The sequence below is a fragment of the Heterocephalus glaber genome, unplaced genomic scaffold (genome assembly GCF_053883595.1).
Source record: "Heterocephalus glaber isolate CG9 unplaced genomic scaffold, H.glaber_assembly_v1.0 deba00000943, whole genome shotgun sequence".
NCBI lineage: Eukaryota > Metazoa > Chordata > Mammalia > Rodentia > Bathyergidae > Heterocephalus > Heterocephalus glaber.
Genome location: NW_028258175.1, coordinates 10108730 through 10131582, shown reverse-complemented (window position 1 = coordinate 10131582; position 22853 = coordinate 10108730). Strand labels below are relative to the sequence as shown.

The 22853-nt window shown below is 40.5% G+C and overlaps 2 long non-coding RNA genes across 2 annotated transcripts in view; one reads left to right on the top strand and one right to left on the bottom strand.

The window, feature by feature from the left end:
* The window catches only part of LOC147828662 (uncharacterized), a 174947-nt gene that overhangs the window by 5493 nt on the left and 146601 nt on the right, over positions 1–22853 (bottom strand). The gene's annotated exons all lie outside the window — the stretch shown is intronic.
* LOC110344218 (uncharacterized) lies at positions 13298–22552 on the top strand. The gene is made up of 4 exons (XR_015450477.1): positions 13298–13539; positions 18235–18340; positions 18752–18871; positions 22306–22552. It is a non-coding gene; the product is annotated as an uncharacterized LOC110344218 (long non-coding RNA).

The following is a 22853-nucleotide window of genomic DNA, read 5'->3' as shown; positions in this document are numbered from 1 at the left end:
CCAATAGAATTTGGCAGAAGTGGCAGAGTGACAGTTCTAAGTCAGGATGCCTTTCATACTTCTTTTTTCTCTTGAAGCCTTGCCCAGACACTGGAAGAACAAGCCTGGACTGGCCTGCTGGAAGGTGATAGACACATAGCCCTCTTATCCCTAAACAGCCCCTCATAGCCAGTTAACCATTAGACACATGAAGTGAGGTTCTAGCCAGCCTCTAGCCAATTTTCCAGGTGATGACCGCCACAAGAGGAAGCTCAGCCAAGATCACCTGAGCCTCATACTGGTCAGCACAACTGCATAGTTGATTTAGAAGAAATAATAAACACTGATTGTTTTAAGCCACTGAGTTTTGTGGCAGCTTGCTATGCAGCATTAGCTAGCTCATGCACAAAGTTCTTCTGGTTTTGGATTGTGGTTCTTCCTTTCTTAAATTTCAGTTATCTCTCTTTGGAAGTTATCTCCATTCCCCAGGAGAAGCTAATGGCTCTTTCACTAAAGGAACCAGAAAGCAACCTTGTCCTGGCTTCTTAAAAAATGGATGTGATCTTCAGTGGAACTTGGAATCTCATTTTTCTTTCTCTGTGACCCAGGGTCCCCTACTAAGAGTCTTGTCATGTGGTGGTGTTTTCATGGCTCCTGTGATGCCGACAGCTGCTTGACAAAAGCCACCCCGGTGAGGACACTGGAGGCTGAGGTTCACCCAGAGAGCTCTGTTAAATGGTCTTGACCTTAGCACTGTAGTTTTGCCTGCTGCCTGCAGCCCATGGTGGAGAACACAACGTACCAAGTGGTCTATGGGTCTGGGGAGAGGAAGGTACCAGCTAAAGAACAAAACACTGAAATTCTTTTTAAAATGGGTTTGATGCCCTGTCCCCTTTCGTATATTCATCAGGTAAAATTTTAACACCTTTCTTTTTCTTTTTTTAAATTTCAAGAGTAGCATTGCAAAAATTAAAATGTTATCAAAGCTAAACATGAATATTTGTGGGCATTTCATATTACCAATTCCTCTTTCCCTTACCATTACTTTGAGGCAGTTCAAATATAATAGTGTCCATGTGTTATGGCTTGTGTTTCGATGTTTCCCAAAGCCTCATGCTTTCTCAGAGGTGGCTGAATCTAGGGTGTGTGATTGATTCATAGTGGGGCTAGGCCCGAGGGCACTAGGATTAAGGGTGTGAGTGCTACCTGCCTTTAGTAATCTGAATAAGATAAAAGGAGCAAAAAGATGCTGTTAAGGTCCTTTGTTGCTTTGCTACCTTCTGGCCACCATAAACTGTTACTCCTCTGCCAAGCCACCCTGCCTTGGATTATGGACTGAAACCTCCATGAACTGTAAACCAAATAAACTTTTCCCCCTTTAACTTTGGGTGTCCAGTATTTTGTCTCAGCAATGAGAGCAAAGTAACTAAGATACCATGGTAATATAAGGAGCAGCTGGTGGCCACCACTCTGCTTAAGAAATAAAACATAATCAATATGATTAAAATCTCCTGTGTTTCTTTTCCTGCTTCATCCCCCCTCTCCCACTTTGGTATTTATTAATTCCATTCACATTGTTATGTTTTTACTCTCTGTGATTTGGTACCTAAGTACTATATCATTTTGTTTTACAGATTATAAATATACCATATTCTACTGTACATATTCCTTTTTGCTCAACACTGCTTGTGATATTTGCTCAGGTTAGTATATGAAGCTCTTGGGTAATCTTTTTTTATTTTGCTTAAATTCCTTTATTGGTACATTTTAGTTATACAGTACGTTTACATTTATCATTGGGTGCTTGTACCTGTACATGATGTATCTTGGTTCTTATTTTTTCCCCATTACCTGTGCGCCCTTCACCCCCTCCACCCTTCCGTATTTACAAAGACTTTGTTTCCATTTTTGCCTTTTCTCATAATTTTTCCTTTCCCTTCTTTCCTTTCCCCTTCCCCTCCCTTCACCTCTACACCTTTGGACCTTTTTTCCTATTTCAAATTATCAAGTATTCATTTTAGTTGTTTTAACCCTTATTTACACTTTCAGTTTCTCACACTAGAGAAACTATTCAGTATTTACACGTGTGTCCTATTCATTGCACTTAAGAGGATGGCTTCGATATGCATCCATTTAGCTATAAATGACTAGTTTCTCGTTCTTTATGGCTGAGTAATACTCCATTTTATAAATAAACCACATCTTCTTTATCCAGTTTCCAGTTGATGGGCACTTGGGCTGTTTCCAAGCTTTAGCTATTACAAACTGTGCCACTATAAACATGGGTGCACATATATCGCTGTGGCATGATTCTTTTTATTCTTTGGGGCAGATACCCAGCTGGGGAATAGCTGAGTCAAATGGGACCTCTAGCCCTAGTTCTTTGAGGTTTCTCCATACTGATTTCCACAGTGGTTGCACCAGTCTGCACTCCCACCAACAATGGAGAAGGGTTCCTTTCTCCCCACACCTCCACCATCATTTGTTATTTCTTGGGCAATCTTTTAAAAATATGTTCAGCCTCTGTAGGTTTTTAAAGAGGAGATGGTTCGCCCCCTCTGTCCTTTCCCAATGACTCTTATCGGAGATGGCTTGGCACATATAATTCTCTAGCACTCTCTATGTATTATATATCCACATGCATATCTATTCATTAAAACATTTAATTATGAAAGTTGCATCAGCAGGACACAAAAACCCAAATCCTGGAATCAGGCAATCTGACTATAATGTTAACTCCATCACTTAGCAGTTCGGCAACCTTGGGCAAATTATTTCATCTCTCCACATTTTACTTTCCTCATCCATAAAATGCAATAATAAAAACAGTCATGTCAAAGTATTAGTTCAAAGATTCAATGAGATGATATACCTGCAAGTGTTGTAAAAAGGGCCAATAAATGATAGCTATTATTGTTATATGTTGTTCTTCCACGTGCCTTTTTTTCCATTTAATAATTTAGTATGCTGGCTTTTTCTGCCTGCAAATTTAGGACTATCTTAAAATGGGAAAACACACAAGTACACTCATATAGACATGCACCCCCTTAGCACATATGTGTACACTCACCCCCCCCCCCAGCACACAGTACTAATTTCAATCTCTTTTATTGACCACTCTGTGCTGTGTGCTGTGTTTCAGGCAGGTTGGAATATTCATTACATAGCTTGGGAATTCCTGACCCAGGACAACCATCTCAGCTCTTGGCAGGTCTGCCATAGAATATGAAGAATTAACCAGCTTGGATAGGAAAAGAAAATTTTTACTGACTTCTGATTTTTAACACATCTCAATTATTAATGTAGACAACAAACATAGTATAAACATTTCCTGTAACTGGAACTACTGGAAATCATAATTATGTTCATTTCTCACTACAGTAAGTCCCTGACTTATGAACATTAGCGTTGTGAACTTTCACAGGTGTACTGTATAAGTCTCACTTTGTTGGATACGAACAAATCTGATTTACAAATGTTTGCAAGTAGTTGTCAGATCCAGTGCTAGATTTTGTTCTTAAGGCTATAGCTACATCTCAATATAACTCATACAATATATTTCATGCAATGTAGTCTGCTTTACACATTTAAAACTTATGATACTGAACAAGAGTTCCTGTTTTCACTACCCTGCCAAAGGTATTCATACTACTAAAGAGATTAATAATGCCCTTGTCAGTAACAGGAAGTCTGGAGCTAAAAGTAAAAGTTTTACCTCTTGTCATTTACTTTCTATATTGTATTAGGCAATTCTTTTCAGTTTTTATGGCTTCGATTTTCTCATTAGTCTTGGAAGGCATTAGCTTCCTATGTATACTATGTTTCAGATTGTTTCCAGGTTAGTTAGAAATGCTGTATTTTCTAATTGACCAAATTTTGTAGATGTAGGTATCTGCCATTTGTATTGGCTGCTTAGGATTGGAATTCCTTATGTTTGAAGGAATCTTCCAAAGAATGTTGATCAGCCTTCCTCCTTGCATACAAGCCAAAAATGTTGGGCGTCTGATTTCTCAGTATTCCTTCCAGCTAGGGCACAGACCCATATATGATTTATTAAATGACTATGCTGGTCAAATATTCCTGCCCTACACTTTGAATCAGAAACTAGCAAAAAACTGACAGAAAGAAGGGCCATGCAGAAGCAGCCACTTTGTCACTGTGGTTGTAGCTCCAGATTCTAGCATCATTTGTGTCCAGCACTGGTAGTGCTAGGGATATAAACTGTGATATTTTCCCTGGATCTACTCTATAGATGAATTTTCCACTGTGTCTGTTTGTGCAACCTTCAGATCTAACCTCTTCCACTGCTGCTGGAGATTCAGCAAGTTATCCAGTATCCTTTAAATATTCCTGCTTAAAATAACCAAAGGGTTTCCATTGCTTACAATATCAATCTTGGGCTTAGAGAATATTGGGCAGCATAAACTCTTTAATTTTGTAAAACTATCCATGAGATTTAGAACTCTGAGTTTCTCCCTTTTAAAAGTTCCATTTAGTATGTGTGTGCGTAGTCATGGATTATTTAACAGCAGGGACAAGTTTACGTGATTTCATCATCTTGCAGACAACATAGTGCTTACACAAATATTGATGGATTAGCTGACTACACATATGGGCTAAATTATACACTGGTGGGACCACTGTCTCATATATGATCCATTCACTAGCTATATTTCCACAGCAAGTGGACAATGGTGAATAAAAATGCCCCATGGTGTGCTGGCTTCCAGGGTAGTGCTCAGAAATTTCACCTCAACTCCCTGGTATTAACAACGAAGGGGAACAACCTCTACCAACTCATTGTACTGGGGTTGGTTTGTGTGACAAACAGCAAATGATAGAAGTGATGAGATGTCTTTTCTGATATTAGCTTATTAAAAATCATAGCTTCCATCTTGAGTTATCTCTTTCTCCCTCTCCCCTTTTTTTAATCACTCACTAAAGGGAAGAGAGTTGCTGTATTGGGAGCAGCTCTATGGAACAACCTATTAGTAAGGAATTCCTATTAGTAAAGAATTGTGGTCTTTGGTCAAACGCCAAGGAAAAACCGAGACCTGCCAAAAATCATATGAATCAGCTTAGGGGTGGTCTCATTTTGAGACAGCTCTGTCTGACAGATTGGCTGTAACCAATGTTTGAGCTAGAACCACCCAGCTAAGCTATTCCTAAATCCTTGATTCTTGGGAAATAATAAATACTTATGGTTTTAAGTTGCTATTTTTGGGTGGGGAGATAATTTGTTGTTCCACAGCAACAGTAATATGCAAGTTTAGAAAAAAAAATGTTCTTGCTAGTTCATCTGTGTAGCTCAGTGAGTAGGAAGCATGTTACAAAGGCAATGGGGGACAATATGATGTCTTTTCTTTATTGTGCATACATTACAACACATAACATTCAAATGGATAATGCCCATTATATTAAAAAGTTACTACAAATCAATATGACAAAGTTCAACTACCCAATAAAAAAGTGGGTGTGTGACCTTGGGTAAGTCACTTAATAATTTTCCTTACTTACACATTCAGGATAAGAACAGTTTATAGAGCTGGTAGAGTGGTGCCTGACACAAAGTCGGTTTTATGTAAATTGTTTATCACAGAAAGCAGAAAGACTATTTCCAGAAAAATAGCTATAAAATGGCCAAGAAGTGTATGAAAAGATGCTTGACCTAGTAAGGATCAGAGAGGTGATGGATCCTACCAGCATTTGTGTCTAGGATAGTATCTGGCACATCATTGGCACCCAATAAATATTTGTTGAATGAATAAGGTTTAAAAGATATGTGGTAGAGCACAGAGTGTGCATATATGACTGAAGAACTTACAGGCAGAAGAAAAAGCAAGGTGAAAGGCCATAGGAAAAGCACACACCTGTCTGGTTTGAGGACAAATGGGGAAGCTGTGTGATTGAAGCAAAATGTGCAAGGGGAAGGCTGGAATGAGTGTAGAGAGGACCTGGGGATGTGAGTAGATTTGCTGACCATTGTGAGGACTTTAGCTTTTTTCTGGGTGACTTGAACACCTGGTGCAAGGTTTTGAGCAGAAGAGAAATGTCATCTGTCTCTCTCTGGCTGCTATGCTGCAAATAGACTGAAGAGGCAAAGGTGGAAGCAGAGTGGACAGTTAGGAGACTCTGCAGTCACCAGGTGGGAGCACAGCCTGGGTTGTTAGTAGGAAAGATAGTGACAAATGGTCAGATTTTAGATATGTTTTTGAGGGTGGAACCAGGACTGGCTTCATGGACTGTCACACAGATCTCTCACTCAGAAGGGCCCTGTGATTGGTTTAACACTATATTCTTATCTTAAAATCCTTAACCTTTGCACTGAGCCCTACAAATCACACAGCCCATCCTGGATAGACCTGGCAGGATTTGTCAACAGATGGGAGTGGGTGTGAGGAGGAGGAGTCAGGTCCAGGGCTTTTGGCCTCAGCAGTTGAAGCTGGAGTTGCTATTAGGTGAGTTAAGGAAGTTAGAAGGACACCAGGGTCAGGGGACAGAGGGCCCTGCAGAAAGAAGGACTGTTCCAGAACATTGGCTCGCTTGGGTTCTATTTGGGGAGCATTTTCTCCCCCTAGCTTTCTCTGAGGGAGACGTCCCCATCCTGGTCTGACTCCAGCCACGCTGGCATAACAACAGCAATCACCACAGCTGTGTCCTCCTTGGGGACAATGGTTTGACCTCAGAGGGACTGTGCATGCAATGGATTTATTTTTAGAATTTCCCATCCCTCCTCAATGGCAACTGGGAGGTCTGGATGAAAATGCTGAAAATGAATGCATATGGCTGAATAAAAACCTTTAATTAAGAGTTAAAGACTTTAATCTGCCTATAACTTGGTTTGATTCCTAAATTTTGATTTTCAAAGAGGGGAAAAAAACCCAAGAGGACACAAAATACCATCCAACACAAAGCCATGAATATGTTGAGCCAAAACAATTGTGATGTCTCTGGCAATAAAAGCTTCCACTCTTCAAAGCATTGCAAGAAAGAGCGTTTATTCTCCCTGTCAGAAGCATCATCTTTTCCTCCACGTTTGCAAGGTTTGCTGACCCAGCAGGAATGCATTCTTCTTGGCTTGTTGCAGATGCCTCTGCATACACGGCCACATCCATCTCTGTTTCCATCTGCTCGGTTCCTCCTGGTCATCCCAGATGAATCGTGGAAGTAAAATGTGGCTTTGCTTCTTTATTTGGCCAGTGAAAAATGGGAGAATAAAAAAGTGTGTGCCCTTCTTTTTCCAATGTGGAAAATTCCCACAATTTGTTGGAAGGAGGCAGAAGGTTCTGACAGAAAGGAGAAGTGCTGTGCTTGGGATGCCCACTGCTGATGTGATTGAAAGGGAGCAAAAGCCTTTGGAGTTTCTCAGATGTAAATAATTTAAGGTGTGGAAGTGCTCACCTTTGGACCCACTGGAGCTATTGGGAACTTGTGCAGTGGGGGAAGATGACATTGCTGAGACTAGCAGAAGTGAAACAAAGCTCACTGGCCTGGATTTGATTCAGCCGGGGGAGCAGCTGTAGTGTGTGCTAGGGGAAACCAGCCAATTCAGGGGGAGATCTGGGATGACTGAGATCCTCAGGACAGAAGGGTCTGGCAGTAGATGCGGACAGCCTTCCCCTTCCATCACAGGGACTGAAAATTCATCCTGCTATAAAAAGCATTGCAGAGGCGGATAACTTCTATGGTAAAAGAAAAGGAAATGAATATAGTCCCTGGTAAAATTAATACAGTTCTTACTATATACTAGGTAAACTTCTAGGTCACTTATTGATGAACATTTTCTATAAAGGGCCATACAGTAGATATTTTAGGGCTGGGGCCCATGGGGTCTTAGTAGCAACTGCAACTCAGTTCTGCCACTGTAGGACAAAAACAGCTAGAGAAAGCATGCAAACAGATGGTAAGTTCTGAGTTCTAATAAAACTGTATTGGTGGACACTGAAATTTGAATTTTGCTTTTCATGTGTCATGGAATATTCTTCCTTGATTTATTTCAACTCCTTAAAAATGTAGAAACCATTCTTAGCTTGCTGATGGCACAAAAGTGGGTGGCAGGCTGTATTTGGCTTTCAGGTGATAGTTTGCTGATTCCTATTCTAGGTGTTTTTGCATATGTTAATTACTTTAATTCTCATGACCATATAATGGCCCCATTTGGCAGGGGAATAAGCTGACACACAGAAAGAAAAGTAATTTCCAATTATTGTGGATTCACATGTGTCCCCACAAAATTCAGATGGCAAAGTCCTAACACCCATAACCTAGAATGTGAATCTACTTATTTATTTGAAAATAGCAATTTGTTAAGGCGAGGTCATTAGAAGGGGTCTTCGTTAATTTGACTGGTATTGTTGTAGAAAGGGAAGCTGTCATAGACCTAGAGATGCCCCCAGGGAGCACTTCGTGGGGATGTGAGGTGAGAAGAGACTACAGTGATGCCAAAGACCAGCAGCAACCGCAGAAGCCCAGCAAGACACATGGAGCACACTGTTTCTCATGGATCCTAGAAGGAACCAATCCTATTGTCACACCTTTATTTTGGATTTCTGGTTTGTTGAACTATGTGATGATAAATCTATGTTGTTTAAACAACCAAGTTCGTGCTGCTTTTGTTACAGCAGCCCTGGCAAGCTAATACAGTGCATCTTTGAGCTCAACTTTTGGAAGTGTTTAAGACAAGTCATGATTCTGAAGTTTATCAGCCATTTTTCTCATTAGGGTAGGAAGGAAAGTTCTAGTTTTCTATGTCCTCTGTGGAAGTGAACTTTACAGGACTGATAATTTCATATCTTTTTTTCCCCTAAAAGTGTTTTTACAAATTCCTAATATAGAAGAGGTTATCTCAACGTTATACAGAAAATGTTATTTTAATTAAAATTGGAGAGTTTGGTGAATGCCAGAAGGATTGATTAGTGCTGTTAAAGGATGCAATATTTTGCAAGCTAGGTTTTATCCAAGAACAAATTTTTAGAGCTAACTTAATAAGTCACAAGAAAGTAGATTTATTTTAAAAAGTGCTGACGTATCTTTCCCTGGCATGTATAATATATTTAACTGCAATTTTGCCGTAATCCCAGAGTTCTAACAAAAGGTGTTGTCCTGCTATGTGGGATCTATCTGTCCTCTGAAAATGCTTGGGGATCACTTTTCACACAGCCTGTCGCTTTTCAATAATTAAACCCCATGTGCAGTGTGTTGTAATTTCTAAGGGCATAAATATCACAGGGAAAGAGAATTTTACATTCAAGCAAGGATAAAGAAGATGAGGACATGGTAGTTACAGAGAAGAGTATACTGTTTAATAAGGATAAAAAGAAGCTTCTATTTTATTCAGAATTGTGAAGTAGAGCTGGGAGACATGCAGGGAAGACTGTGTTTCTGGGAAAAGGCTTCTATTTCTGAGACTTCATGCCCACTCAGATCTCCATGAAGGTATCAACACATTGATTTTAATTTTTCTTAAGGAATGCCATCTCCAGGAAGTCTGGTGTGGTATATAGAAGGAATGTTGGGACAGCTCTAGGAAGGCAAATTCTTTTTGTAGACCGTGTAAATGCTGGCCCTGAGGTGCTGGGTTTAGACAAACCTGGGGTTTCAAATTACTATTGTTATTAACACATAAATTGTACAAATTAGCACATTAATTGTACAAATTAGTAGGGTTCACTGGGCTGTTTCCATACATGCATATATGAAGCTTTGATCATATCCCCCCAACATTATCCTATGTATCCCCTTTTTTACCCCACTCCCCCTGACCACTTCCCCTTTCTATACCCTGAAGTCCTGCTTTCAAAAACCTGGGTTTAAATGCTCCTTATTCCTTTGAGTGACTTTGGGCAAGTCACTTAACTTCTCCGATTTTCAGCTTACTCCCAGTGAAACAGGGCTAAAAACTTCCTTTTAGTGCCTTTTGATGGATGAAGTGGTAAGAGCTCAAAACACCCAACCCCACACCTGATGGTAAGTGCTCAGTCAATGCTAGTTAAGTTCTTTTCCTCACTTGTCACAGCTGCCCAATGAAGAGACATAAAGTTAACAGTCCATACACTCTAGCCCTTAGGATACTGACTTTATGAAAATATACAATTTTACATTTGCAGTTTTCAGAAGCTGGAGGTATTTTTATTGAAGGGGCTGAATTTGCAGTTGTGCCCTAATGGTTATTTAGTTGTATAGGATGAGATCTTATAAATTTTTAATATATTTTTTTTTGTACTGGGGATCAAACTTGGGACCTTGCGCTTGCGAGGTAGGTGGCAGAACTGCTGAGGTAAATCCCCAGCCCTTTAATAATTGCTTTTATTTTCCAAGTTGGAAGTCAGAGCCGTTCTCCCCTTGGCTCATTGGTGTGGCCAAATCAATCCCTAAAGGAGAGTTTTATCATTAGGGTTGGCGATTACAAGGGTTAGAGCTTCTAGCATTAATAGTTGATTAAATTAGCTGAGATTGTGAATCAGAATGACCCAAGTTTTAATCAGCTTTGTTGTGGCACAGCTGTAGAACCCAAATAAAAATTCTTTTTCTTAAAGTATCCGTTTTCTTGGCATCAAAATAAATGAGAGCGATACCTTCTTCATGATACTTTAATATTAAATGACATTATGAACTCTGTGCAACTTATTGGATGCATACAATTTACTAGTTCTGTCTAAGCACATGATAAAGATTTACTGTCCACTTATACTCTATAAGGTAGGAGCTATTATTGTGGTTTCCATTTACCAGGAGCGTAGTCTAAGTGTACAGAACAATGTAACTCGATGTAGTCAGATATGGTAGTGACAAGATTCAAACCTAGGTAGGTCTGACCTCAGGCCCATGCTCTTAACCCAATTACTATACTCTCTTCCATTTTCTTTAGTTCTTCTTTCTTGCGACACCAGTGTAGAACTTAGAAGACAAGTCTTGGGTTTTGGTGACATATTGGTAAATTGCATACCCAATATTACCTTTTGAGAAGATGTTTTGTAGTTTTCCAGCTACTTTCAAGATGGTGAATTCAGCAGAAAATATTTGGTGAGAGTCCTTCCCAAAGGCTCAGTATTAAACACCCTAGTATCTGGGGCATTTGAAACCTTAGGTTTATAGGTTCTACTTGTCCTCGGGGAAGGACTCCAATGGCAGAGCAGATCAGATCGTGGGCAGTGAGGTGTCGTGTTTCCCAGAGACTTGCTTCCTGGGGAGCAGAGCGATCACCAGGGACCTTGACCAGGGCCAACCCCTTTAGACCATGTGTGAAGTCATTCTTTAGGTCATGCTTGATAAACAGCATGTTGTACCCTAGGTGGGCAAATAACACTGTATGTCCAAACAAGTCTTCTTAGAAGTTCTCCACTCGACATACAGCCTGCCAAGAAGAGATGACTTCTTGTCTCATTTTCCTTGCTAGTTCCCATCTGGTCCTAATTAAGACACAGTTGGAACTATGAGGTGCAATGGACAATTCTTCCTTCAAATTCTAAAGGAAATAAGGTATCTCAGAAGGGGGTTATTTGCATGGGAATGATGCCAAGAGTTATAATCTACAAATGTATTTTTAACAGTCACCAGATTTCCCCCAAATTATGTTAGTGGACAGGAATCTGACTCATGAACTTAATTCAACACATTGGACATGAGATCCAATGATAGCACCAGATCTCCAGTTAGAAAGAAAAATGTTTTTTTTCCCAGACAGAATACTTTGCAATCTTTCTTGTGTCCCATTTGACCTTTGTTAGACACTTTGTACAGCTAGTTTAACGTGTGCTGTCATAAAATAAGAATTTCTTTACATGAAATTCTTTGTAAAGAAATTGAGTTGATAAATAAGGCCCTGGTTACCTTAATTGATCAAATGAATATCATTGAGCCCTTTCAGAGAAATGGACCTGTCAGGATGAAGCACCAAACCAATACTGCTGGTCGTCAATATGCATTCAGGTTCTTACAGTTGGCTTGTGATATGTGAACACAAGAAGTAACATCTTCATGTGTTCCTCTCATATTCATAGCCATTCATGCAATGATCAGTGTTTGTTATACACCCATTTTAATTATTGTGCCTATATACATTATCTAGAATATATAAAACGCTGACAAATAGATGCAAGCTGATCCACTTTATAAATTAGAAAAAGGAGGCTCATTCCCCAGTGCCGAGGGGGTGAGCTGCGCGGGTGCCAGCAGCACTACTGTCCCCCACCCTGGGGGCTGTGCTGAGACAGTATTGGGATCCACAGCCCAGAGGCGCAGGGGGTCATAAAGGACATTGTTCTGAGCTCCAGAAGATAGAGCAGAAGTGAGCATCAGAAAGAGGGCCTCTCTCAGGCTCCGTGATGAAAAGGGAAGCCCACTGGAAAAGTGAGGAAAATCTCTGCAACAAAGGCACCCCAGGCCACTGTAGTTGCCCACTGAATCAGGCAGGATGGTGTGTGACTGCAGTCCTAGCATGCTGGACAGCTGAGGTAAGAAGGTCACATGATGGAGTCCAGCCCGACCAATTTGGTGAGTTAGTGAGACCCTTAGTGTGTATCTAGAGTAAAATGTCTGAGGATAGAGTTCACTGAGGAGATGCAGAGTACAAGCCCCAGTAATGCAAAAGTGAAAAACAGATAGATGAGAAATAGAAAAAAATATTCATAGATACTTAGATAAAAATAACAAAATAAGTGGCCACTGATTTATTATGAAGAAAAAATGGCTGTCACGAGCGGAGACATGGGGAGAGTCCCCACAGTCCTGGGCCTGGCTCTCCCAATGACACAGAGGTTGTGGAAGAATCAGATAGAGACCGAAAGCGTAGAAGCAAAGTTGTACTTTTATTCAGCAAGCATGCAAGAGTACAGCTGCCTTCTGGCAGAGAGACAGGCAGGGGTGCCCGAAACAGAGCCACCATTGCAGGGGGGCTCAAGATGCTGGTTTTATAGTAGTTGGGGCCTATCCTGCCTCTGGGCTGAGGGCGCCCCTACTTGATTGGTTAATGATTAACTTAGCTCATTACTAGGGACAACAGGGAAGGATCTTTTCAGGGGCCCTTTACATCTTAGGACCAAGGTTCTTTTTCCTTTTGATCTTAGCAAACCAGGTTTTGCAGAGTACGGTGTGAAGAGGAGGTGCAACCTCAGCAGACTGTCAGCTTTTTATGGGTGGTTAAGCCTGTTCTGCCAGCTGCCTGAAGTCCTTTGGGGAGGGGCTCATCTCTCCCTGCCTAGGGGTCTCTATCCCTACAGGGCTATAGGCTTTTCTATTACATGGAGACTCAGGTTATGGAACCCCCAAGACATGAGCTCACGTCCTTGGCAACATCTCCAAACAGAACTTGGAACCCTTGTTAATGGGTGTCACAATCTAGTAACAGCCGTCTCCCAAGCTCACTTGGCCTGAGACGGTCAACAGCGAACATGCTGAGCTGCTTCTCCACTTCGAGAGGCCGTAGCCTCAGGACCCCAGGTAGAGAAAGTATCTGTGAAAGACTAAGAAGAGGCTGGCTCCATCCAGACACCGCATGACTGTCCCAGAAACCCCAGGGACGGTCTCCCTGGGAGTGACCACCAGTGACCTACCAAAATCAAGGTACCCCAGTGAAGTCTCCTTTAGCCCAAATACCAATGCCACAGAAACTGGGAAGAGTGTGGGGCAAGTATCACCAGGCCTGGAAACACCCAGTAGCTCTGGGCAGACCTCCCCAGAGCCAGGCACAGAAAACCTAGAGAGTCAAAGTTTTGGTGGAGTTCTTGGGGTCTTCCATATACAGTATCATGTCATCTGCAAATAATGACAGATTGACTTTTTCATTTCCTATCTTTATTCCTTTTATTTCTTTCTCTTGTCTATTTGCTGTGGCTAATGTTTCCAGAACTCTATTGAACAAGAGTGGTGATAGTGGACATCCTTGTCTTGTTCCTGATTTTAGTGTGAAGGATTTCAGTTTTTGACCATTTAGTATGATATTGGCTATTGGTTTTTCATAGATGGCTTTTATCAGTTTGAGGTAGAGACCATCTATTCCAATTTTTTGTAGGGTTTTTATCATAAGTGCATGTTGGATTTTGTCAAATGCTTTTTCTGCATCTATGGAGATAATCATATGGTTTTTGTCCTTGGCTCTATTGATATAGTGTATTACACATTGATTGATTTGCGTATGTTGAACCATCCCTGCATCCCTGGGATGAATCCCACTTGATCAGGGTGTATGATCTTCTTGATGATCTTCTGCATTCTATTTGCCAGTATCTTATTAAGGATTTTTGCATCTATGTTCATTAGTGAGATTGGCCTATAGTTCTCCTTTTCGGTTGGGTCTTTCTCTGCTTTGGGGATCAAGATGATGCTTGCTTCCAGGAATGAATTTGGGACTATTGCTTCCCTTTCAATTTCATTGAAGAGTTTAAACAGTAGTGGCAGCAGTTCCTCTCTAAGTGTCTTGTAGAATTCAGCAGTGAAGCCATCAGGGCCCGGGCTTTTCTTAGTTGATAAGTTTTTAATTCCATTTTCAATTTCATTGGTTGATATTGGGTTGTTCAGAATTTTTAGGTCTTCTTCGTTCAACTTTGGTAATTCATATGTATCTAGGAATCTGTCCATTTCTTCTGTGTTGTCCATCTTATTGGTGTATAGGTTCTGGAAGTAGGTATTGATGATCCTCTGGATTTCTGCTGGGTCTGGTTTAATTTCACCCTTTTTATTCCTAATTGCATGGATTTGGGCTTTTCTTCCCTTTTTCTGATAAGATTGGCTAAGAGTTTGTCAATTTTGTTGATTCTTTTGAAGAACCAACTCTTGGCTTCATTGATTTTTTGTATCATTCTCTTAGTCTCCATTGCATTGATTTCTCTTCTGATCTTTATAATTTCCTCCCTTGTATGAGCTCTGGGGTTGTCCTGCTCTTCTTTTTCTAGAAGCTTGAGGTGCAGCATCAGGTTGTTTAATTGGGCTCGTTCTGTTTTCTAATATGCTTATTCACTGCTATGAATTTCCCTCGTAAGACTGCTTTCATTGTGTCCCATAGATTCTGATATGTTGTATTGTCATTGTCATTTAATTGAAGGAACTGTCTGATTTCTTCTTTAATTTCCTCTGTGACCCATTGGTTATTCAGAAGTGTGTTCAATTTCTATGTGTTTATGAAATTTTTGAGTTTCTTTTGCTATGGATCTCCAATTTCATCACACTATGGTCTGATAATATACAGGGGATAACTTCAATTCCTTTGCACTTACTTAAACATGTTCTATGTGTGAGTATGTGGTCTATTTTGGAGAATGACCCATGTGCAGCTGAGAAGAATGTGTATTCTGATTTTGTGGGGTGGAACACTCTGTAAACATCTGTTAAGTTCATTTGTTCAAGAGTTTGAGTTCTAGTATTTCATTACTTTTTTTTTGTCTAGTTGATCTATCTATTTGTGACAGTGGGGTGTTGAGGTCCCCCACTACAATTGTATTAGTGCATATATGACTTCTCATGTCCGTTAGTATGTTTTATATAGTTGGGTGCACTAGTGTTTGGTGCATAGATATTTATGATAATCATCTTTTCCTCTTTGATTGTTCCCTTTGCAAGGATGTAGTGTCCTTCTTCATCTCTCTTAATCAGTGTTGGTTTGAAATCTACTTGATCTGCCAAGAGGATAGCTACTCCTGCTTTTTTTCGGGTTCCTGTTGCACGGAGTATTGTTTTCTACCCTTTAACTTTCAGTCTATGAGTTTCCTTTTGAATTAAGTGTGTTTCTTGTATGCAGCATATTGTTGGATTTTTGCTTCTTGACCCATTCTGCCAGTCTATTTCTTTTGATTGGTGAATTGAGACCATTAACGTTGATGGTTATAACTGAAATGTATTGACTTGTCATTGCCACGACTTTTTCTTTTTGTTGGGTTCTCCCCCTTTACATTTAATTTCTTGTCATGCCAGATGGGTTCATTCTGCTTTGCTTCCTGGGGTTGTGATCCTCTATGTCTGTTCCTAGGATATTGTATAAAAGTTTTTGGAGTGCTGGTTTGGTATTCATGAAGTTCCTAAGGTGCTCTTTGTCATGCAAGTATCTTATTTCTCCATCAATTTTGAAAGATAGTTTTGCAGGGTACATCAATCTCGGTTGGAGGCTGTTTTGTTTTAGAGCTTGGAATACGTCACTCCAAGCTCTTCTTGCCTTGATGGTTTGCATTGAGAAGTCTGCTGTGATTCTGATGGGCTTTCCTTTGTATGTGATTTGTTTCTTTTCTCTAACTGCTTGTAGAACTTTGTTCTTCTGTTGAGTTTCTGGAATCTTAACAATTATATGCCTATGTGTAGAATTTTTTTGATCAAGACTATTTGGAGTCCTATATGCCTCACTTTTCTGTATGTAAAGCTCTTTTCCCCTGATTGGGAAGTTTTCTACCATTATTTCTGTGAGGAGTTTTTTTATGTCATCTGCACTGTCTTCTGTTTCTTCATTGACTCCAATCAGTCTTATGTTATTCTTCTTTGCATCATCTAGCAGCTGCTGGATTGATTTCTCATGTTCCCTTATAATTTTGAAGCAATTTTTCTTTTCCTGGTCATTAATTGCAATCTTATCTTCTATATCTGAAATTCTGTCCTCACATTGGCTCATTCTGCTGTGTTTTTCATCTCCTGGAAATCTATTTGCATCTGTTTTATGGATTCCATTTGTTTCCTATGTTGGGATTCCATCATGTTCCTTAGCTCCTCTCTAGATTTATTAATCATGTCCTGCACTAGGGGCACAATTTCTCCTGTTATCTGAGAAATTATTTCTGATTTCATTTTTTCCAGATCCCCTTTTGTTGCCAGTTCATTGGGTCCAGGTGGTTGAGTATCAGAGTGTTCCATCTCATTTCCCTTTGGGGTTGCTGTAGGTGATCTGGAAGTCTGGTTTTGAGACTTATTTACATGTTTTCTCATTTCGACTGTGGGGGTAGGGGGTGCTGTTGGCGCCCTTCAGGATCACCTCCTCTGAGCTGGGAGAGGTGGTACAGGGGCCAGGAGCGGCAGTAGGGATGGTCACCCAGAAGCCCCTTCCTCTTGGCCAGGAGTGGTGGGACAGAAGGTGGCCCAGAAGCCCTTTTGTCTGGGCTGGGGGCAGCGGGATGGATGGTGGCCGGGAAGCCCCTTCCTCTGGACCAGGAGCAGTAGGACGGCAGCTCAGAAGCCCCTCCCTCTGGGCCGGGAGCGGTGGGAGGGATGGTGGCTGGAAGCCCCTTCCTCTGGGCTGGGAGTGGCGGGACAGAAGGTGGCCCAAAAGCCCTTTCCTCTGGGCTAGGAGCAGCGGAAGGGATGGTGGCTAGGAAGCCCTTTCCTCTGGACCAGGAGCAGTGGGAGGGCGGCTCAGAGGCCCCTACCTCTGGACTGGGAGTGGCGGGATCCAGTACCGTGGACTGGTGGTCTGGTGTCCTCTGCGTCTTTGCAGTGTGGAACCAGGTGGCTGTACAGAGGAGCGGGGTGGGGGCGTGTCCAGTGGATTGATGCCAGGGCACGGGCTGATTCAGCGTCTTCCGTGCGACTCGCCCATGTATGAAATTTTGATGTAACGTAATTATCATTATATTAAAAAACAGTAATGTGTCAGAAAAAAAAAAGAAAAAGGAAGCTCATAAAGTTTAGGTAAATTGGTTAATATCATGCAGATAGTATGTTATGCAGCTGGATTTGGGCCCAGTTGGTTTTACTTCAGAAGCTTGGCCAACCTACTATTCTATGGCCAGTAGAGGATATAATTAGGGGTGATAGTCCCTTTCTTTAGATACCTTATGTGTAGTTAAGTACCCAAGACATAGCCGGCATAATAAAAAGTTGACATTTTAAGGAATTTACAATGTGTCAGGGACTATTTTTAACTTTAGTACATAGTACTACTATCCTTAGTCGGTAGATGGTTTAGTAGCTTTCTTTATATGGTGGATCAGGGCTTCAAACCCAAGTAGTTTGGGCCCAGAGTGCATACTTTTATTCATTGCTGTTTTCTAAGACTGCTAGTCTGGGAGACAGATTGTTCAGAAGACATTTTAGTTAAAGTTAAGTAAGGAGTCATGCCATGTAAAGAGAATCAATGGTAAGTGCAGTTAGAGAGTAAAGGGTCAAGACAACAATAGGTGGTAAGGTAGTCACAGAAGCAGAATTTTCAGAACCACTGACAGCTTCCCTGAAATTTGCTTTTCTTGCTTTGCCTAACTTGGATGAGGCTGTTATTCTGAAACAAGGTTAATGTCTTCCACTCACTGTCTTTATTATTAATTGATCACTATTTTCTCCTTGGCTCAGCTTCTCAGAGCACATGGAGTAATTTTTAATACCCTCCAGCACTCTTGATATGTGATATCTTCAGTTGATGCGAGATTTGTTTGGAGCTTCCCTAGAGAAATATGAGGTGTGTTTGGCTGAGGGGTGGTTTGAGGGAGTGGTTGGGAAAGGAGGGAGAATCCTCAAGCCTCCTAGTTATTTGGTTTGTCCTCTATAAGTCCATTGTTCTCTAAGTAAGGGTAAAGTAAAAACTAGGGCCAAGACCTTGACTAAAAAATGTGAACAGTTAAAACGATTCAGTTGAAGAATACAGACAATGTCACACAAAGATGTTCAAGACTAATTTCCAAATGGAAGGTACAGTCAAATGAGTGAAATCACTGTAAGCTGAAGTGGACTCTGAAGGCAATTGAAAGATGTATTTGGAAAAGCAGAGATAAGGGAAGACTATTTCAGAAAAAAAGTAAAGGGCACATAAAGTTACGAAGGCGTGGAGTTATGTCTCGTGGATAATAAACAGGCTGTTTTTTCTCTCCAGGAAACTATGATATTTTAATATGTGCATGGAATAAAATTTGATTCCTATTTTCATGTATGTCTGCAAAATATCATCAGAATGAGGAAATATCAGGCTTATTTTTGAGGCATTGGGGTACTGGTGAGTATACACAAAAGCCCATGTAACTCTTCAGCCAGACAGCTCAATTAACATTGGATTTCTGTTATAATTATCAAATATCATTTGAGACATGCTGTGCAGTAACGTTTTTTTCCCCAAGCAACTAGGGAGCCCAAAGAAGTTGGATTGTCATTTACAAGAGACAAATGACAATGATCCCTTGAGATGCAATGTGCAGGAAAAAATTTTATCCTATTAAGAGATTGTGGTTGTAAAGATTCCTTCCTGTTCCAAGCTCAGACAGAGGAGGGAGACAAGGTACCATGTTAAGACACTGAGCTCTCACCCGGAGAAATCAGATCCCTGCCATTTATGAATAACAATCCTTGGGATGTTGAATCAAATTAAATGCTTTAGGAAAACAATTTTGGATATTTAAGAGAAGTAATATGGCTCACCACCTGAAGATCTGCTTTTGGTGGATGTGAAAAGCTTGAGTAATGGTGTGTAATATTCACACTTTTTCAGGAGACCACAAATTCATTCCCTTGTGTAGTAGCAAAGATACCCGGTGGATTTCTGGAGTTCTGACTACTTTTGGGGACTTGTTGGCTGATAAATGACAGGGTCTTTGATTTTAAGGAGGAAAAAGAATGTTTTAAAAAAAATTTGCCTTTACATGTATGTGATGGGAGATAAAGGTTCTAAACATTCAATTTATGCCACTGGCAATTTATGTGAGTGTGCTGGCACATGTAAATATGCAGATGTTGGTACCTACCACAGTGGCTGTTAGGGTTATATCCAGATGTCCCCCCAAAGCCTCATGTAGTGGGGCTTTAGGGAGTGACTGGATCATGGGGGCGTGATCAGTTCATAGCTAAATGGGATTTGGGAGTTGAAGCCTGGTTGGAGGAGCTGGGTCACTGGGAGTGAGGCCTGGAAGGGTCCATCTCCTTCCCTCCTCTCGATTGCTCTCTGCTTCCTTCTGCCATGCCATGAGCTCTTTTTCCTCTGCCAAGCTACCCTGGCTTGGTGCCAGACAATTATGGACTAAAATCTCTACAAACCATGAGCCAACATAAACCTCTCCTTGAACTTACGGGTGTCACGTACTGTGTCTCAGAGACAAGAAAGTAACTAAGAGAGTGGCAATTGAGGCATCCACTTTTCACCAAGGAGAAATCTCGTTTATTTCATGGTGGATGGCTGCTATTCAGGAAAGCATCAGAATGGTACAGACTAGGAAAGAATAGGAGCTTTGCCACTGAAGACCAATAGGTTCAAATCCCAACTGAACCACTTTCTAACGGTGTGAACCTGGGCAAGTTACTTAAATTCTGAGCCTCATTTTTCTCATTAGTGGCAGTGGGGCTGCTAATATTCTCTGTGAAGTGCTGTCATATATTAAATGCTCAACAAATGTCCCTCACACATTAGGAACAAAAGCTGTTATTTTGTTGCATCCTTGGTGAGGTGGACACCTCTTTGTTTTACCTTTCAATATCTCTTCCTTTCTCATCTGTTTTCACCACTTTGAGTTTCCTTTGAAAAGGCCTCACCACTTCTCTTCTCTCCATCTGTGTGGTTTAGGTCAAAAGCTTCCCTCCCAGGGGAAGTGCCTACATCTTCATCAATTAGGCTGTTCCATCTTCCTGCCCACAATGATTAATTTAGGAATGAACATAACCAATGAGATACTGTAGTACTTTTCTTGGCTTTTTTGGAGCCAGAGACTATTTCTCCAGTAGTTGTTAAAACTATATTAGATGATTCATCCAAAAGTTAAACACTGAAATATCAGATAACCCAGAACTTCTATCCCTACAGTTGAATATAGAGTTGAAAACAAAAGAACTTAAAATAAATGTTCAAACAAAACTTTGTTCATTAACCTTCACAGTAGCACTATTTGCAATAGCCCAAATGTACTCAAATAACTCAAATGGACATCATATGATGAATGGATAAACAAAATGTGATATATTCACACAGGGGAATGTTATTCAATCACGAAAAGGAATGGAGTACTAATACATGGGATAACATGGATGAACATTGGAAATATAATGCTAAATGAACAAAACCAGAGACAGGTCACACATTGCATGATTCCATTTATATTAAATATGCAGAATAGGAAAATCCATAGGGATTGAAATGGGGGTTCATGAGAAAGAGGAACCAGAAGCCATTGCTTAATGGATCTGCGGTTTTTTCCTTTTGGAGTGATGAAACCAGAGACACATGGTAAATGTCCTTGTCACAGGAGCTGAAGTTAGTTCCTCCTGCTTATTGATCTCTAGCAGGGCCAGGATGAAGTGAATGACACTGGGTTACACAAATGCGGGTTTGGATTCTGCCTTTCTTTAGAATTTTGATGTTTTGTCATGAAATCTTTTTCTGCATTAATCTAGCTTTTAAAGCTGTAGTATTAAAATTTGATTGCCTCATTTTCCACATAGGATCTCAGTCCTTCATCATCTATGCAAGTCAGGCTCCACATTAAAATTCTGCCACTTGAAATGCTCAGGTGGGTTCCTTCCTCTCCGCAGAGGCTGGTGGATGGAATGCCTCATACAGGTTTAGATTTACATGTCACTACGAGGTAGTCTCATATTCATTTTACACATGCAGAGTAATGCTCAGACACCTTTGTTAAACTGCCAGGTGTCACTGTGCTATGTCAGGCAGAAATGGATCTTGAATGTAGGCCTTTGGGACTATGGAGTCCTCACTCATAAGCATTAGACTCTGAATTTATACATATATATACATATATATATATTTTCAAAGGTCTCAACTAAGAAAAGCCATCCCTTTTGATAAAGAGGGAAGCTTTGACTACAGAGAAATGTTTTGCAAGGGTCTTTCTTTGCACTCTTTCAAATTTGAAATTTATTTGCAAAGAATGCAACCATGGGAGGATGGATGGCATTTGGATGAAACTGGGCAGGTTCCTTCCTATCTTTTCTGAGCTGATTTGTCTCAGTAAATTCTCGGGAAATATCACTTGTCTCATTTTCCTTAATCTTTTGTCTGAGTTTCAGCTGAGAATTTTTTTACCCTCCCTTTCTTTGTAAATTCTCTTGATTTTGGTTATATAACAGGACCGAGCAATTGCCTTTTCTGAACAAAAGTCTCAAATGAATAGATATCAATGGTAATACAAGTAATTAACAGTTTTTCTCTGTAGTGGATGTCTGAAACTGCTTTTATTGATTTATTTTGACTCTGTTCCATATAGTGCAAATTTTTAGCTTGCACAAACATATGCTTATCTCCTTTTGGCTCTGACCATCCTGGTTCTCTTTTTAAAGACTGTTAACTCCTCAGGACAGTTCTGACAGGGGACAGATGAAAGGGCTCTAGAGTACCTCCAATTAACTGTAACCTTGGGGATCATCAATAAGTAGGAAGGATGGAATAACTGTTAGAAATTTGTCAGGAAAATTTTCCGTGTTTCCTTTCAGATTTGATTTGACTGGAACTTGGAATCACTTGGAAATTGTGGGTGAGAAGAAGAAAGACCAATGAAGAAGGAACCATCCAGGCCAGGATAGAGGTCAAAGAGGAGAAAAGTGACAGAAAGAAAGTCACCAATTTTCCCTTGACTTTGGACAGCTCTGCTTCCCTCTGATGAAGCCCAGTTGTGCAATTTTCTTTCCCTCAATTAAAGGGAAAAAATACAGAGTACTGAAAGGCCAATTTGTCTGGATGGCTGAGTGTGTTAAGGGTTGTTTTTTCTCTTAGAATTAAGTCCCTTATTAAATTTGATGTAGAAAGTGTAGATGACATGGAAGCCAAAGAATAACTTCCCCCTCAATACATTTGAGACTCTAAGTATACTATTCCATGATTCAAATTTTCAACTTACTACTGTATTGTGAACCCCTTTCTATATCACATATGGATTATGCAATGCATTTTCTATGGCCGACTAGTATTCCACTGCGTGGATATACAAGGGGTGGTTGAAAATATGGTGAATTTTTAAAAAATGTGTTTAAATAAAAAGATT